This window comes from Coregonus clupeaformis, unplaced genomic scaffold (genome assembly GCF_020615455.1).
Source record: "Coregonus clupeaformis isolate EN_2021a unplaced genomic scaffold, ASM2061545v1 scaf0858, whole genome shotgun sequence".
NCBI classification, from domain to species: domain Eukaryota; kingdom Metazoa; phylum Chordata; class Actinopteri; order Salmoniformes; family Salmonidae; genus Coregonus; species Coregonus clupeaformis.
In genome coordinates this window covers 164,296-181,971 of record NW_025534313.1, presented here as the reverse complement: position 1 = coordinate 181,971, position 17,676 = coordinate 164,296, and the positions used below count along the sequence as shown (strand labels likewise).

The following is a 17,676-nucleotide window of genomic DNA, read 5'->3' as shown; positions in this document are numbered from 1 at the left end:
CAAAAGGGTTTTCTAATGATCAATTAGCCTTTTAAAATGATAAACTTGGATTAGCAAACAAAACGTGCCATTGGAACACAGGACTGATGGTTGCTGATAATGGGCCTCTGTACGCCTATGTAGATGTTCCATTAAAAATCAGCCGTTTCCAGCTACAATAGCCATTTACAACATTATCAATGTCTACACTGTATTTCTGATCAATTTAATGTTATTTTAATGGACAGAAAAATTGCTTTTCTTTCGAAAACAAGGATATTTGTAAGTGACCCCAAACTTTTGAACGGTTGTGTATATATCAGTTGGTAGAGCATGGCGTTTGTACCGCCAGGCTTGTGGGTTCGATTCCCACGGGGGCCAGTATGAAAATGTATGCATTCACTAACTGTAAGTCGCTCTGGATAAGAGCGTCTGCTAAATGACTAAATGTAAATCAGTTAGTTTCATTTTCCATGTTTAGCCTTTTCTATGTATTATATATTTCTGCTATTGACTGTTCCCATTTTATTGTTGTTGTTGTTATTTTTATATGATTTGTTATTCTTTATTATTTGATTACAATGTATATTGTATACATTGTTGCTTTGGCAATATTGACGCAATGTTTTTCATGCCAATAAAGCAGCTTGAATTTGAGAGAGAGAGAGAGAGAGAGAGAGAGAGAGAGAGACAGACAGAGAGACAGACAGACAGAGAGACAGAGAGAGAGAGAGAGAGAGAGAGAGAGAGAGAGACTGAGACAGAGACAGAGAGAGAGAGAGACACAGAGAGAGAAACAGATACACAGAGAGAGAAACAGATACACAGAGAGAGAAACAGAGACAGACTGACTATATCAAACATTAAGAACACCTTCCTAATATTGAGTTGACAGACCCCCCCCCACTCCTACCTGACTGATGGCTGACTCCTGGAGGATTCTGGGAGCGTCCGCGGACAGGATGGCGTGTGTTGCCATGGCGATGATCGGCCCCGCCCCCTCTCCCTCAGAGTCTCCGCTGCCGCCACAAAACCCACCGCATCGTCGATGATGTCATCCTGACACACACACACACACACACACACACACACCACGTTAACACACACACCCGTCCTGCTCTGGCTGTGTCACACAGCCTCCTTCCTCACCCTCCCTAACCTTTGACCCCAGCCACTCACCACGATGATGGCGACGCGTCCGACCACATCTCCTACGACTGCGATAGGACGCTTCTCCTTAGGGATACAGACTGACACACACAGAAAGACAGATGGTAAATAAAACCCAAACGATCAGGAGTTATAGATTATGTTAAAAGGTCCAATGTCGTCGTTTTCATCTCAGTATCAAATCATTTCTGGGGAACAATTAAGTACCTTACTGTGATTGGTTTACATTAAAATGGTCAAAAATACATGAAAATAGCTTCTTAGCCAAGGGCAATTTCTCAAGCAAGAATTTAGCTAGGACTGTCTGGGAGTGGTCTGAGTGAGGAAGTGAAAACAGAAAACTAGCTGTTATTGGCAGAGAGGTTTGGAACTCTCTTTCTTATTGGTCTATTAACTAATTTATCGCCAGGTGATGTCACCAGGCAGGACAAAACAGGCAGACATTTCAGGCGGTGTTTTCAAACAGATCTTACACTAAAAGGGCATTATCATCATTTGCACAGTATTATTCCAACACCTTATAGTGTGAAATGATATATAAAAACACAGGAAAATCTTGTTTTCGACTGCACTGGGCCTTTAAAGGGATAGTTGGGTATTTTGGCAACGAGGCCCTGTATCTACTTCCCCAGAGACAGATGAACTGGTGGAGACCATGTTTATGTCTCTGTGTTCAGGCCCTGTATCTACCTCCCCAGAGTCAGATGAACTGGTGGAGACCATGTTTATGTCTCTGTGTTCAGGCCCTGTACTGGTGGAGACCATGTTTATGTCTCTGGGTTCAGGCCCTGTATCTACTTCCCCAGAGTCAGATGAACTGGTGGAGACCATGTTTATGCCTCTGGGTTCAGGCCCTGTATCTACCTCCCCAGAGTCAGATGAACTGGTGGAGACCATGTTTATGCCTCTGGGTTCAGGCCCTGTATCTACCTCCCCAGAGTCAGATGAACTGGTGGAGACCATGTTTATGTCTCTGGGTTCAGGCCCTGTATCTACCTCCCCAGAGTCAGATGAACTGGTGGAGACCATGTTTATGTCTCTGGGTTCAGGCCCTGTATCTACCTCCCCAGAGTCAGATGAACTGGTGGAGACCATGTTTATGTCTCTGTGTTCAGGCCCTGTACTGGTGGAGACCATGTTTATGTCTCTGTGTTCAGGCCCTGTATCTACCTCCCCAGGGTCAGATGAACTGGTGGAGACCATGTTTATGTCTCTGTGTTCAGGCCCTGTATCTACCTCCCCAGAGTCAGATGAACTGGTGGAGACCATGTTTATGCCTCTGGGTTCAGGCCCTGTATCTACTTCCCCAGAGTCAGATGAACTGGTGGAGACCATGTTTATGCCTCTGGGTTCAGGCCCTGTACTGGTGGAGACCATGTTTATGCCTCTGGGTTCAGGCCCTGTATCTACTTCCCCAGAGTCAGATGAACTGGTGGAGACCATGTTTATGCCTCTGGGTTCAGGCCCTGTATCTACCTCCCCAGGGTCAGATGAACTGGTGGAGACCATGTTTATGTCTCTGTGTTCAGGCCCTGTATCTACCTCCCCAGGGTCAGATGAACTGGTGGAGACCATGTTTATGCCTCTGGGTTCAGGCCCTGTACTGGTGGAGACCATGTTTATGTCTCTGGGTTCAGGCCCTGTATCTACTTCCCCAGAGACAGATGAACTGGTGGAGACCATGTTTATGTATCTGGGTTCAGGCCCTGTATCTACTTCCCCAGGGTCAGATGAACTGGTGGAGACCATGTTTATGTATCTGGGTTCAGGCCCTGTATCTACCTCCCCAGAGTCAGATGAACTGGTGGAGACCATGTTTATGTCTCAGTGTTCAGGCCCTGTATCTACTTCCCCAGAGACAGATGAACTGGTGGAGACCATGTTTATGTCTCTGGGTTCAGGCCCTGAACTGGTGGAGACCATGTTTATGCCTCTGTGTCCAGGCCCTGTATCTACTTCCCCAGAGTCAGATGAACTGGTGGAGACCATGTTTATGTCTCTGGGTTCAGGCCCTGTATCTACTTCCCCAGAGTCAGATGAACTGGTGGAGACCATGTTTATGCCTCTGGGTTCAGGCCCTGTATCTACCTCCCCAGAGTCAGATGAACTGGTGGAGACCATGTTTATGTCTCTGTGTTCAGGCCCTGTATCTACTTCCCCAGAGTCAGATGAACTGGTGGAGACCATGTTTATGTCTCTGGGTTCAGGCCCTGTACTGGTGGAGACCATGTTTATGTCTCTGGGTTCAGGCCCTGTACTGGTGGAGACCATGTTTATGCCTCTGGGTTCAGGCCCTGTATCTACTTCCCCAGAGTCAGATGAACTGGTGGAGACCATGTTTATGTCTCTGGGTTCAGGCCCTGTACTGGTGGAGACCATGTTTATGTCTCTGTGTTCAGGCCCTGTATCTACTTCCCCAGAGTCAGATGAACTGGTGGAGACCATGTTTATGTCTCTGGGTTCAGGCCCTGTACTGGTGGAGACCATGTTTATGTCTCTGGGTTCAGGCCCTGTACTGGTGGAGACCATGTTTATGCCTCTGTGTTCAGGCCCTGTACTGGTGGAGACCATGTTTATGTCTCTGGGTTCAGGCCCTGTATCTACCTCCCCAGAGTCAGATGAACTGGTGGAGACCATGTTTATGCCTCTGGGTTCTGGCCCTGTATCTACCTCCCCAGGGTCAGATGAACTGGTGGAGACCATGTTTATGTCTCTGGGTTCAGGCCCTGTACTGGTGGAGACCATGTTTATGTCTCTGGGTTCAGGCCCTGTACTGGTGGAGACCATGTTTATGTCTCTGGGTTCAGGCCCTGTACTGGTGGAGACCATGTTTATGTCTCTGGGTTCAGGCCCTGTATCTACTTCCCCAGAGTCAGATGAACTGGTGGAGACCATGTTTATGCCTCTGTGTTCAGGCCCTGTACTGGTGGAGACCATGTTTATGCCTCTGTGTTCAGGCCCTGTATCTACTTCCCCAGAGTCAGATGAACTGGTGGAGACCATGTTTATGTCTCTGGGTTCAGGCCCTGTATCTACTTCCCCAGAGTCAGATGAACTGGTGGAGACCATGTTTATGTCTCTGGGTTCAGGCCCTGTATCTACCTCCCCAGAGTCAGATGAACTGGTGGAGACCATGTTTATGTCTCTGGGTTCAGGCCCTGTATCTACTTCCCCAGAGTCAGATGAACTGGTGGAGACCATGTTTATGTCTCTGGGTTCAGGCCCTGTATCTACCTCCCCAGAGACAGATGAACTGGTGGAGACCATGTTTATGCCTCTGGGTTCAGGCCCTGTATCTACCTCCCCAGAGTCAGATGAACTGGTGGAGACCATGTTTATGTCTCTGGGTTCAGGCCCTGTACTGGTGGAGACCATGTTTATGCCTCTGGGTTCAGGCCCTGTATCTACCTCCCCAGAGTCAGATGAACTGGTGGAGACCATGTTTATGTCTCTGGGTTCAGGCCCTGTACTGGTGGAGACCATGTTTATGCCTCTGGGTTCAGGCCCTGTATCTACCTCCCCAGAGTCAGATGAACTGGTGGAGACCATGTTTATGCCTCTGGGTTCAGGCCCTGTACTGGTGGAGACCATGTTTATGCCTCTGGGTTCAGGCCCTGTATCTACCTCCCCAGAGTCAGATGAACTGGTGGAGACCATGTTTATGCCTCTGGGTTCAGGCCCTGTATCTACCTCCCCAGAGTCAGATGAACTGGTGGAGACCATGTTTATGTCTCTGGGTTCAGGCCCTGTACTGGTGGAGACCATGTTTATGTCTCTGGGTTCAGGCCCTGTACTGGTGGAGACCATGTTTATGCCTCTGGGTTCAGGCCCTATATCTACTTCCCCAGAGTCAGATGAACTGGTGGAGACCATGTTTATGTCTCTGGGTTCAGGCCCTGTATCTACTTCCCCAGAGTCAGATGAACTGGTGGAGACCATGTTTATGCCTCTGGGTTCAGGCCCTGTACTGGTGGAGACCATGTTTATGCCTCTGTGTTCAGGCCCTGTACTGGTGGAGACCATGTTTATGCCTCTGTGTTCAGGCCCTGTACTGGTGGAGACCATGTTTATGTCTCTGGGTTCAGGCCCTGTACTGGTGGAGACCATGTTTTAGTCTCTGGGTTCAGGCCCTGTATCTACTTCCCCAGAGTCAGATGAACTGGTGGAGACCATGTTTATGCCTCTGTGTTCAGGCCCTGTACTGGTGGAGACCATGTTTATGCCTCTGTGTTCAGGCCCTGTACTGGTGGAGACCATGTTTATGTCTCTGGGTTCAGGCCCTGTATCTACCTCCCCAGAGTCAGATGAACTGGTGGAGACCATGTTTATGCCTCTGTGTTCAGGCCCTGTACTGGTGGAGACCATGTTTATGCCTCTGTGTTCAGGCCCTGTACTGGTGGAGACCATGTTTATGTCTCTGGGTTCAGGCCCTGTATCTACCTCCCCAGAGTCAGATGAACTGGTGGAGACCATGTTTATGTCTCTGGGTTCAGGCCCTGTATCTACTTCCCCAGAGTCAGATGAACTGGTGGAGACCATGTTTATGCCTCTGGGTTCAGGCCCTGTACTGGTGGAGACCATGTTTATGTCTCTGGGTTCAGGCCCTGTATCTACTTCCCCAGAGTCAGATGAACTGGTGGAGACCATGTTTATGTCTCTGGGTTCAGGCCCTGTATCTACTTCCCCAGAGTCAGATGAACTGGTGGAGACCATGTTTATGCCTCTGGGTTCAGGCCCTGTATCTACTTCCCCAGAGTCAGATGAACTGGTGGAGACCATGTTTATGCCTCTGGGTTCAGGCCCTGTATCTACTTCCCCAGAGTCAGATGAACTGGTGGAGACCATGTTTATGCCTCTGGGTTCAGGCCCTGTATCTACTTCCCCAGAGTCAGATGAACTGGTGGAGACCATGTTTATGTCTCTGGGTTCAGGCCCTGTATCTACTTCCCCAGAGTCAGATGAACTGGTGGAGACCATGTTTATGCCTCTGGGTTCAGGCCCTGTATCTACCTCCCCAGAGTCAGATGAACTGGTGGAGACCATGTTTATGCCTCTGTGTTCAGGCCCTGTACTGGTGGAGACCATGTTTATGTCTCTGTGTTCAGGCCCTGTACTGGTGGAGACCATGTTTATGTCTCTGTGTTCAGGCCCTGTACTGGTGGAGACCATGTTTATGTCTCTGGGTTCAGGCCCTGTACTGGTGGAGACCATGTTTATGTCTCTGGGTTCAGGCCCTGTATCTACCTCCCCAGAGTCAGATGAACTGGTGGAGACCATGTTTATGTCTCTGGGTTCAGGCCCTGTATCTACCTCCCCAGAGTCAGATGAACTGGTGGAGACCATGTTTATGTCTCTGGGTTCCAGGCCCTGTATCTACCTCCCCAGAGTCAGATGAACTGGTGGAGACCATGTTTATGCCTCTGGGTCCAGGCCCTGTATCTACTTCCCCAGAGTCAGATGAACTGGTGGAGACCATGTTTATGCCTCTGGGTTCAGGCCCTGTATCTACTTCCCCAGAGTCAGATGAACTGGTGGAGACCATGTTTATGCCTCTGGGTTCAGGCCCTGTACTGGTGGAGACCATGTTTATGCCTCTGGGTTCAGGCCCTGTATCTACTTCCCCAGAGTCAGATGAACTGGTGGAGACCATGTTTATGTCTCTGGGTTCAGGCCCTGTATCTACTTCCCCAGAGTCAGATGAACTGGTGGAGACCATGTTTATGTCTCTGGGTTCAGGCCCTGTATCTACCTCCCCAGAGTCAGATGAACTGGTGGAGACCATGTTTATGTCTCTGGGTTCAGGCCCTGTATCTACTTCCCCAGAGTCAGATGAACTGGTGGAGACCATGTTTATGTCTCTGGGTTCAGGCCCTGTATCTACCTCCCCAGAGACAGATGAACTGGTGGAGACCATGTTTATGCCTCTGGGTTCAGGCCCTGTATCTACCTCCCCAGAGTCAGATGAACTGGTGGAGACCATGTTTATGTCTCTGGGTTCAGGCCCTGTACTGGTGGAGACCATGTTTATGCCTCTGGGTTCAGGCCCTGTATCTACCTCCCCAGAGTCAGATGAATTGGTGGAGACCATGTTTATGTCTCTGGGTTCAGGCCCTGTACTGGTGGAGACCATGTTTATGCCTCTGGGTTCAGGCCCTGTATCTACCTCCCCAGAGTCAGATGAACTGGTGGAGACCATGTTTATGCCTCTGGGTTCAGGCCCTGTACTGGTGGAGACCATGTTTATGCCTCTGGGTTCAGGCCCTGTATCTACCTCCCCCAGAGTCAGATGAACTGGTGGAGACCATGTTTATGCCTCTGGGTCCAGGCCCTGTATCTACCTCCCCAGAGTCAGATGAACTGGTGGAGACCATGTTTATGTCTCTGGGTTCAGGCCCTGTACTGGTGGAGACCATGTTTATGTCTCTGGGTTCAGGCCCTGTACTGGTGGAGACCATGTTTATGCCTCTGGGTTCAGGCCCTGTATCTACTTCCCCAGAGTCAGATGAACTGGTGGAGACCATGTTTATGTCTCTGGGTTCAGGCCCTGTATCTACTTCCCCAGAGTCAGATGAACTGGTGGAGACCATGTTTATGCCTCTGGGTTCAGGCCCTGTACTGGTGGAGACCATGTTTATGCCTCTGTGTTCAGGCCCTGTACTGGTGGAGACCATGTTTATGCCTCTGTGTTCAGGCCCTGTACTGGTGGAGACCATGTTTATGTCTCTGGGTTCAGGCCCTGTACTGGTGGAGACCATGTTTATGTCTCTGGGTTCAGGCCCTGTATCTACTTCCCCAGAGTCAGATGAACTGGTGGAGACCATGTTTATGCCTCTGTGTTCAGGCCCTGTACTGGTGGAGACCATGTTTATGTCTCTGGGTTCAGGCCCTGTATCTACCTCCCCAGAGTCAGATGAACTGGTGGAGACCATGTTTATGCCTCTGTGTTCAGGCCCTGTACTGGTGGAGACCATGTTTATGCCTCTGTGTTCAGGCCCTGTACTGGTGGAGACCATGTTTATGTCTCTGGGTTCAGGCCCTGTATCTACCTCCCCAGAGTCAGATGAACTGGTGGAGACCATGTTTATGTCTCTGGGTTCAGGCCCTGTATCTACTTCCCCAGAGTCAGATGAACTGGTGGAGACCATGTTTATGCCTCTGGGTTCAGGCCCTGTACTGGTGGAGACCATGTTTATGTCTCTGGGTTCAGGCCCTGTATCTACTTCCCCAGAGACAGATGAACTGGTGGAGACCATGTTTATGTCTCTGGGTTCAGGCCCTGTATCTACTTCCCCAGAGTCAGATGAACTGGTGGAGACCATGTTTATGCCTCTGGGTTCAGGCCCTGTATCTACTTCCCCAGAGTCAGATGAACTGGTGGAGACCATGTTTATGCCTCTGGGTTCAGGCCCTGTATCTACTTCCCCAGAGTCAGATGAACTGGTGGAGACCATGTTTATGCCTCTGGGTTCAGGCCCTGTATCTACTTCCCCAGAGTCAGATGAACTGGTGGAGACCATGTTTATGTCTCTGGGTTCAGGCCCTGTATCTACTTCCCCCAGAGTCAGATGAACTGGTGGAGACCATGTTTATGCCTCTGGGTTCAGGCCCTGTATCTACTTCCCCAGAGTCAGATGAACTGGTGGAGACCATGTTTATGCCTCTGGGTTCAGGCCCTGTATCTACTTCCCCAGAGTCAGATGAACTGGTGGAGACCATGTTTATGTCTCTGGGTTCAGGCCCTGTATCTACCTCCCCAGAGTCAGATGAACTGGTGGAGACCATGTTTATGCCTCTGTGTTCAGGCCCTGTACTGGTGGAGACCATGTTTATGCCTCTGTGTTCAGGCCCTGTACTGGTGGAGACCATGTTTATGCCTCTGGGTTCAGGCCCTGTACTGGTGGAGACCATGTTTATGCCTCTGGGTTCAGGCCCTGTATCTACTTCCCCAGAGTCAGATGAACTGGTGGAGACCATGTTTATGTCTCTGTGTTCAGGCCCTGTATCTACTTCCCCAGAGTCAGATGAACTGGTGGAGACCATGTTTATGTCTCTGTGTTCAGGCCCTGTATCTACTTCCCCAGAGTCAGATGAACTGGTGGAGACCATGTTTATGCCTCTGGGTTCAGGCCCTGTATCTACTTCCCCAGAGTCAGATGAACTGGTGGAGACCATGTTTATGCCTCTGGGTTCAGGCCCTGTATCTACTTCCCCCAGAGTCAGATGAACTGGTGGAGACCATGTTTATGTCTCTGGGTTCAGGCCCTGTATCTACTTCCCCAGAGTCAGATGAACTGGTGGAGACCATGTTTATGCCTCTGGGTTCAGGCCCTGTATCTACTTCCCCAGAGTCAGATGAACTGGTGGAGACCATGTTTATGCCTCTGGGTTCAGGCCCTGTATCTACTTCCCCAGAGTCAGATGAACTGGTGGAGACCATGTTTATGTCTCTGGGTTCAGGCCCTGTATCTACCTCCCCAGAGTCAGATGAACTGGTGGAGACCATGTTTATGCCTCTGGGTTCAGGCCCTGTACTGGTGGAGACCATGTTTATGCCTCTGGGTTCAGGCCCTGTACTGGTGGAGACCATGTTTATGCCTCTGGGTTCAGGCCCTGTACTGGTGGAGACCATGTTTATGCCTCTGGGTTCAGGCCCTGTATCTACTTCCCCAGAGTCAGATGAACTGGTGGAGACCATGTTTATGTCTCTGGGTTCAGGCCCTGTATCTACTTCCCCAGAGTCAGATGAACTGGTGGAGACCATGTTTATGTCTCTGTGTTCAGGCCCTGTATCTACCTCCCCAGAGTCAGATGAACTGGTGGAGACCATGTTTATGTCTCTGTGTTCAGGCCCTGTACTGGTGGAGACCATGTTTATGCCTCTGGGTTCAGGCCCTGTATCTACTTCCCCAGAGTCAGATGAACTGGTGGAGACCATGTTTATGTCTCTGGGTTCAGGCCCTGTATCTACTTCCCCAGAGTCAGATGAACTGGTGGAGACCATGTTTATGTCTCTGGGTTCAGGCCCTGTACTGGTGGAGACCATGTTTATGTCTCTGTGTTCAGTATAAAGGAGGTTAGAGGTAGTTTCACAATCCAATGCTAACTAGCGTTAGCGCAATGACTGGAAGTCCACAGGAACAGCTGTAGCTAGCATGCTAGCTGATCCCGTAGACTACAGGAACAGCTGTAGCTAGCATGCTAGCTGATCCCGTAGACTACAGGAACAGCTGTAGCTAGCATGCTAGCTGATCCCGTAGACTACAGGAACAGCTGTAGCTAGCATGCTAGCTGATCCCGTAGACTACAGGAACAGCTGTAGCTAGCATGCTAGCTGATCCCGTAGACTACAGGAACAGCTGTAGCTAGCATGCTAGCTGATCCCGTAGACTACAGGAACAGCTGTAGCTAGCATGCTAGCTGATCCCGTAGACTACAGGAACAGCTGTAGCTAGCATGCTAACTGATCCCGTAGACTACAGGAACAGCTGTAGCTAGCATGCTAGCTGATCCCTTAGACTACAGGAACAGCTGTAGCTAGTGTTGGTGAACCCATAATTACATTTTATATTTACTACGACACTAGCATGCTAGCTGATCCCGTAGACTACAGGAACAGCTGTAGCTAGCATGCTAGCTGATCCCGTAGACTACAGGAACAGCTGTAGCTAGCATGCTAGCTGATCCCGTAGACTACAGGAACAGCTGTAGCTAGCATGCTAGCTGATCCCGTAGACTACAGGAACAGCTGTAGCTAGCATGCTAGCTGATCCCGTAGACTACAGCAACAGCTGTAGCTAGCATGCTAGCTGATCCCGTAGACTACAGGAACAGCTGTAGCTAGCATGCTAGCTGATCCCGTAGACTACAGGAACAGCTGTAGCTAGCATGCAGGTACCCCCTGGAGCCTCATTATTACCTGGACTAACCTGTACCCCCTGGAGCCTCATTATTACCTGGACTAACCTGTACCCCCTGTATATAGCCTCATTATTACCTGGACTAACCTGTACCCCCTGGAGCCTCATTATTACCTGGACTAACCTGTACCCCCTGGAGCCTCATTATTACCTGGACTAACCTGTACCCCCCTGTATATAGCCTCATTATTACCTGGACTAACCTGTACCCCCTGGAGCCTCATTATTACCTGGACTAACCTGTACCCCCCTGGAGCCACATTATTACCTGGACTAACCTGTACCCCCTGGAGCCTCATTATTACCTGGACTAACCTGTACCCCCTGTATATAGCCTCATTATTACCTGGACTAACCTGTACCCCCTGTATATAGCCTCATTATTACCTGGACTAACCTGTACCCCCTGTATATAGCCTCATTATTACCTGGACTAACCTGTACCCCCTGTATATAGCCTCATTATTACCTGGACTAACCTGTACCCCCTGGAGCCTCATTATTACCTGGACTAACCTGTACCCCCTGGAGCCTCATTATTACCTGGACTAACCTGTACCCCCTGTATATAGCCTCATTATTACCTGGACTAACCTGTACCCCAGCCCATTACCTCGGTACCGGTACTCCCTGTATATAGCCTCATTATTACCTGGACTGACCTGTACCCCAGCCCATTACCTCGGTACCGGTACCCCCCTGTATATAGCCTCATTATTACCTGGACTAACCTGTACCCCAGCCCATTACCTCGGTACCAGTACCCCTGTATATAGCCTCATTATTACCTGGACTAACCTGTACCCCAGCCCATTGACTCGGTACCTGTACCCCCTGTATATAGCCTCATTATTACCTGGACTAACCTGTACCCCAGCCCATTGACTCGGTACCGGTACCCCCTGTATATAGCCTCATTATTACCTGGACTAACCAGTACCCCCTGTATATAGCCTCATTATTACCTGGACTAACCTGTACCCCAGCACATTACCTCGGTACCGGTACCCCCTGTATATAGCCTCGTTATTACCTGGACTAACCTGTACCCCAGCCCATTGACTCGGCACCGGTACCCCCTGTATATAGCCTCATTATTACCTGGACTAACCTGTACCCCAGCCCATTACCTCGGTACAGGTACCCCTGTATATAGCCTCATTATTACCTGGACTAACCTGTATCCCAGCCCATTGACTCGGTACCGGTACCCCCTGTATATAGCCTCATTATTACCTGGACTAACCTGTACCCCCTGTATATAGCCTCATTATTACCTGGACTAACCTGTACCCCTGTATATAGCCTCATTATTACCTGGACTAACCTGTACCCCAGCACATTGACTCGGTACTGGTACCCCCTGTATATAGCCTCATTATTACCTGGACTAACCTGTACCCCAGCACATTGACTCGTACCGGTACCCCCTGTATATAGCCTCATTATTACCTGGACTAACCTGTACCCCAGCACATTGACTCGGTACCGGTACCCCCTGTATATAGCCTCCCTACTGTTATTTCCCATTGACTCGGTACCGGTACCCCCTGTATATAGCCTCCCTACTGTTATTTTACAATTTTTTACTTAACACATATTTTTCTTAAAACTGCATTGTTGGTTAAGGGCTTGTCAGTAAGCATTTCACTGTAAGGTCACCTGTTGTATTCAGCGCATGTGGCAAATAAAATGTGATTTGATTTGAACTCCACTCCACGGTAGTGAGATAATAAGTATTTAGCTGACTAAACTCCACTCCATGGTAGTCAGATAATAAGTATTTAGCTGACTAAACTCCACTCCATGGTAGTCAGATAATAAGTATTTAGTTGACTAAACTCCACGGTAGTCAGATAATACGTCTTTAGCTGACTAAACTCCACTCCATGGTAGTCAGATAATACGTCTTTAGTTGACTAAACTCCACGGTAGTCAGATAATACGTCTTTAGCTGACTAAACTCCACTCCACGGTAGTCAGATAATACGTCTTTAGCTGACTAGACCTCTAGCTCGGCTTCCTGAACTCGTTAGGAACTCAGATCTCTAGCTCGGCTTCCTGAACTCGCTAGGAACTCAGATCTCTAGCTCGGCTTCCTGAACTCGCTAGGAACTCAGATCTCTAGCTCGGCTTCCTGAACTCGCTAGGAACTCAGATCTCTAGCTCGGCTTCCTGAACTCGTTAGGAACTCAGATCTCTAGCTTGGCTTCCCTGAACTCGTTAGGAACTCAGATCTCTAGCTCGGCTTCCTGAACTCGTTAGGAGCTCAGATCTCTAGCTCGGCTTCCTGAACTCGTTAGGAACTCAGATCTCTAGCTCGGCTTCCTGAACTCGCTAGGAACTCAGATCTCTAGCTCGGCTTCCTGAACTCGCTAGGAACTCAGATCTCTAGCTCGGCTTCCTGAACTCGTTAGGAACTCAGATCTCTAGCTCGGCTTCCTGAACTCGTTAGGAACTCAGATCTCTAGCTCGGCTTCCTGAACTCGTTAGGAACTCAGATCTCTAGCTCGGCTTCCTGAACTCGTTAGGAACTCGCCTTTCAACCCTGCCTTTAGCCAACTGGGTGGTGTGTGTGTGGGCCTCTTACAGGGTACTTGAGGTAGACCTCCAGAGGTTCTGACTGTCGGAGGAGAGTGTCGTCCGTCCAGCAGGTCCGTCTCTGCGTCTCCGTGGATCACAGCGATACACACACGCAACCTCTCGGCTAGGGACTGGGCCCTACACACACACACACACGTTTAGTTGTAGTGTGTTGATTCACAGTGAACTGAAGGAAGGAGCGTTAGGGTTGCTCACCTCTTAGCGGAGGCCGGTGATTTGGCCACGATGACGGCATTACTGTAGTCTGGAATCTACAGGGAGACAACAGGGGGTTATGGGTAGTGGAGTCTGGAATCTACAGGGAGACAACAGGGGGTTATGGGTAGTGGAGTCTGGAATCTACAGGGGGTTATGGATAGTATAGTCTGGAATCAACAAGGAGTCAACAGGGGGTTATGGGTAGTGTAGTCTGGAATCTACAGGGAGACAACAGGGGGTTATGGGTAGTGTAGTCTGGAATCTACAAGGAGTCAACAGGGGGTTATGTATAGTGTAGTCTGGAATCTACAGGGAGACAACAGGGGGTTATGGGTAGTGTAGTCTGGAATCTACAGGGAGACAACAGGGGGGTTATGGGTAGTGTAGTCTGGAATCTACAGGGAGACAACAGGGGGTTATGGGTAGTGAAGTCTGGAATCTACAGGTGGTTATGTATAGTGGAGTCTGGAATCTACAGGGAGACAACAGGGGGTTATGGGTAGTGAAGTCTGGAATCTACAGGGGGTTATGGGTAGTGGAGTCTGGAATCTACAGGGAGTCAACAGGGGGTTATGGGTAGTGTAGTCTGGAATCTACAGGGAGACAACAGGGGATATTGGGTAGTAGAGTCTGGAATCTACAGGGAGACAACAGGGGGTTATGGGTAGTGAAGTCTGGAATCTACAGGGGGTTATGGATAGTGTAGTCTGGAATCTACAGGGGGTTATGGGTAGTGTAGTCTGGAATCAACAAGGAGTCAACAGGGGGTTATGGGTAGTGTGGTCTGGAATCTACAGGGAGACAACAGGGGGTTATGGGTAGTGGAGTCTGGAATCTACAGGGAGTCAACAGGGGGTTATGGGTAGTGTAGTCTGGAATCTACAGGGAGACAACAGGGGGTTATGGGTAGTGGAGTCTGGAATCTACAAGGAGTCAACAGGGGGTTATGGATAGTGTAGTCTGGAATCTACAGGGAGACAACAGGGGGTTATGGGTAGTGGAGTCTGGAATCTACAAGGAGTCAACAGGGGGTTATGGATAGTGTAGTCTGGAATCTACAGGGAGTCAACAGGGGGTTATGGGTACTGTAGTCTGGAATCTACAGGGAGACAACAGGGGGTTATGGGTAGTAGAGTCTGGAATCTACAGGGAGACAACAGGGGGTTGTGGGTAGTGTTGTCTTACCTCTTCCTGTATGTACTGTAGTAGGAGGGGGTTGTGGATAGTGTAGTCTTACCTCCTCCTTTATGTACTGGGGGGTTGTGGGTAGTGTAGTCTTACCTCTACCTGTATGTACTGGGGGGTTTTGGGTAGTGTAGTAGGATGGGGTTGTGGGTAGTGTAGTCTTACCTCCTCCTTTATGTACTGTTTTTTTTTTTGGGTAGTGTAGTAGGAGGGGGTTGTGGGTAGTGTAGTCTTACCTCTTCATGTATGTACTGTAGTAGGAGGGGGTTGTGGGTAGTGTAGTCTTACCTCTTCATGTATGTACTGTAGTAGGAGGGGGTTGTGGGTAGTGTAGTCTTACCTCTGCATGTATGTACTGTAGTAGGAGGGGGTTGTGGGTAGTGTAGTCTTACCTCTTCATGTATGTACTGTAGTAGGAGGGGGTTGTGGGTAGTGTAGTCTTACCTCTTCATGTATGTACTGTAGTAGGAGGGGGTTGTGGGTAGTGTAGTCTTACCTCCTCCTTTATGTACTGGGGGTTTTGGGTAGTGTAGTAGGAGGGGATTGTGGGTAGTGTAGTCTTACCTCCTCCTTTATGTACTGGGGGTTTTGGGTAGTGTAGTAGGAGGGGATTGTGGGTAGTGTAGTCTTACCTCCTCCTGTATGTACTGGGGGTTTTGGGTAGTGTAGTAGGAGGGGGTTGTGGGTAGTGTAGTCTTACCTCCTCCTTTATGTACTGGGGGTTTTGGGTAGTGTAGTAGGATGGGGTTGTGGGTAGTGTAGTCTTACCTCCTCCTTTATGTACTGGGGGTTTTGGGTAGTGTAGTAGGAAGGGGTTGTGGGTAGTGTATTCTTACCTCCTCCTTTATGTACTGGGGGGTTTTTGGGTAGTGTAGTAGGAGGGGGTTGTGGGTAGTGTAGTCTTACCTCCTCTATGTACTGGGGGGTTGTGGGTAGTGTAGTAGGAGGGGGTTGTGGGTAGTGTAGTCTTACCTCCTCCTTTATGTACTGGTGTGTTGTGGATAGTGTAGTCTTACCTCCTCCTTTATGTACTGGGGGGTTGTGGGTAGTGTAGTAGGAGGGGGTTGTGGGTAGTGTAGTCTTACCTCCTCCTTTATGTACTGCAGTAGGAAGGGTGAAGCTCTCAGGTTGTCTACTGGGATGTTGAAGAACCCCTGAATCTCCTTCTGATGAAGATCCATGGTGATGAGATGGGTCAGACCTAACACAGTGTGGGATCAACTGTTATCCATCTCCAACACATTAGATTGGAACATAACGTGTTGCGGAGTCTCACCTGCACAACACATCAGAGAAGCCATCAGCTGGCAGACGATGGATCCCCTCTTCCTCATCTTACACTGTCTGCTGTAGGGTAGGTAGGGCAGCACGCCACACACACTCCTCGCACCCGCCGTCACACACCCATACGCCATCACACACAGCTCCACCAGGCACCGGTTCACATCCCTGGATACACACACACACAGTTTACTGTTAGGTAACACTAATACACAGAGAGATGGGGGAGAGCTGTTAGGTAACACTAATACACAGAGAGATGGGGGAGAGCTGTTAGGTAACACTAATACACAGAGAGATGGGGGAGAGGGAGAGCTGTTAGGTAACACTAATACACAGAGAGATGGGGGAGAGCTGTTAGGTAACACTAATACACAGAGAGATGGGGGAGAGCTGTTAGGTAACACTAATACACAGAGAGATGGGGGAGAGCTGTTAGGTAACACTAATACACAGAGAGATGGGGGAGAGCTGTTAGGTAACACTAATACACAGAGAGATGGGGGAGAGCTGTTAGGTAACACTAATACACAGAGAGATGGGGGAGAGCTGTTAGGTAACACTAATACACAGAGAGATGGGGGAGAGCTGTTAGGTAACACTAATACACAGAGAGATGGGGGAGAGCTGTTAGGTAACACTAATACACAGAGAGATGGGGGAGAGCTGTTAGGTAACACTAATACACAGAGAGATGTGGGAGAGCTGTTAGGTAACACTAATACACAGAGAGATGGGGGAGAGCTGTTATGTAACACTAATACACAGAGAGATGGGGGGAGAGCTGTTAGGTAACACTAATACACAGAGAGATGGGGGAGAGCTGTTAGGTAACACTAATACACAGAGAGATGGGGGAGAGCTGTTAGGTAACACTAATACACAGAGAGATGGGGGAGAGCTGTTAGGTAACACTAATACACAGAGAGATGGGGGAGAGCTGTTAGGTAACACTAATACACAGAGAGATGGGGGAGAGCTGTTAGGTAACACTAATACACAGAGAGATGGGGGAGAGCTGTTAGGTAACACTAATACACAGAGAGATGGGGGAGAGGGAGAGCTGTTAGGTAACACTAATACACAGAGAGATGGGGAGAGCTGTTAGGTAACACTAATACACAGAGAGATGGGGGAGAGCTGTTAGGTAACACTAATACACAGAGAGATGGGGGAGAGGGAGAGCTGTTAGGTAACACTAATACACAGAGAGATGGGGGAGAGCTGTTAGGTAACACTAATACACAGAGAGATGGGGAGAGGGAGAGCTGTTAGGTAACACTAATACACAGAGAGATGGGGGAGAGGGAGAGCTGTTAGGTAACACTAATACACAGAGAGA

The 17,676-nt window shown here is 49.3% G+C and overlaps 1 pseudogene; it reads right to left on the bottom strand.

Moving 5' to 3' along the window:
• Window positions 1-17,676, bottom strand: part of LOC121561571 — a 76,187-nt pseudogene that overhangs the window by 11,247 nt on the left and 47,264 nt on the right.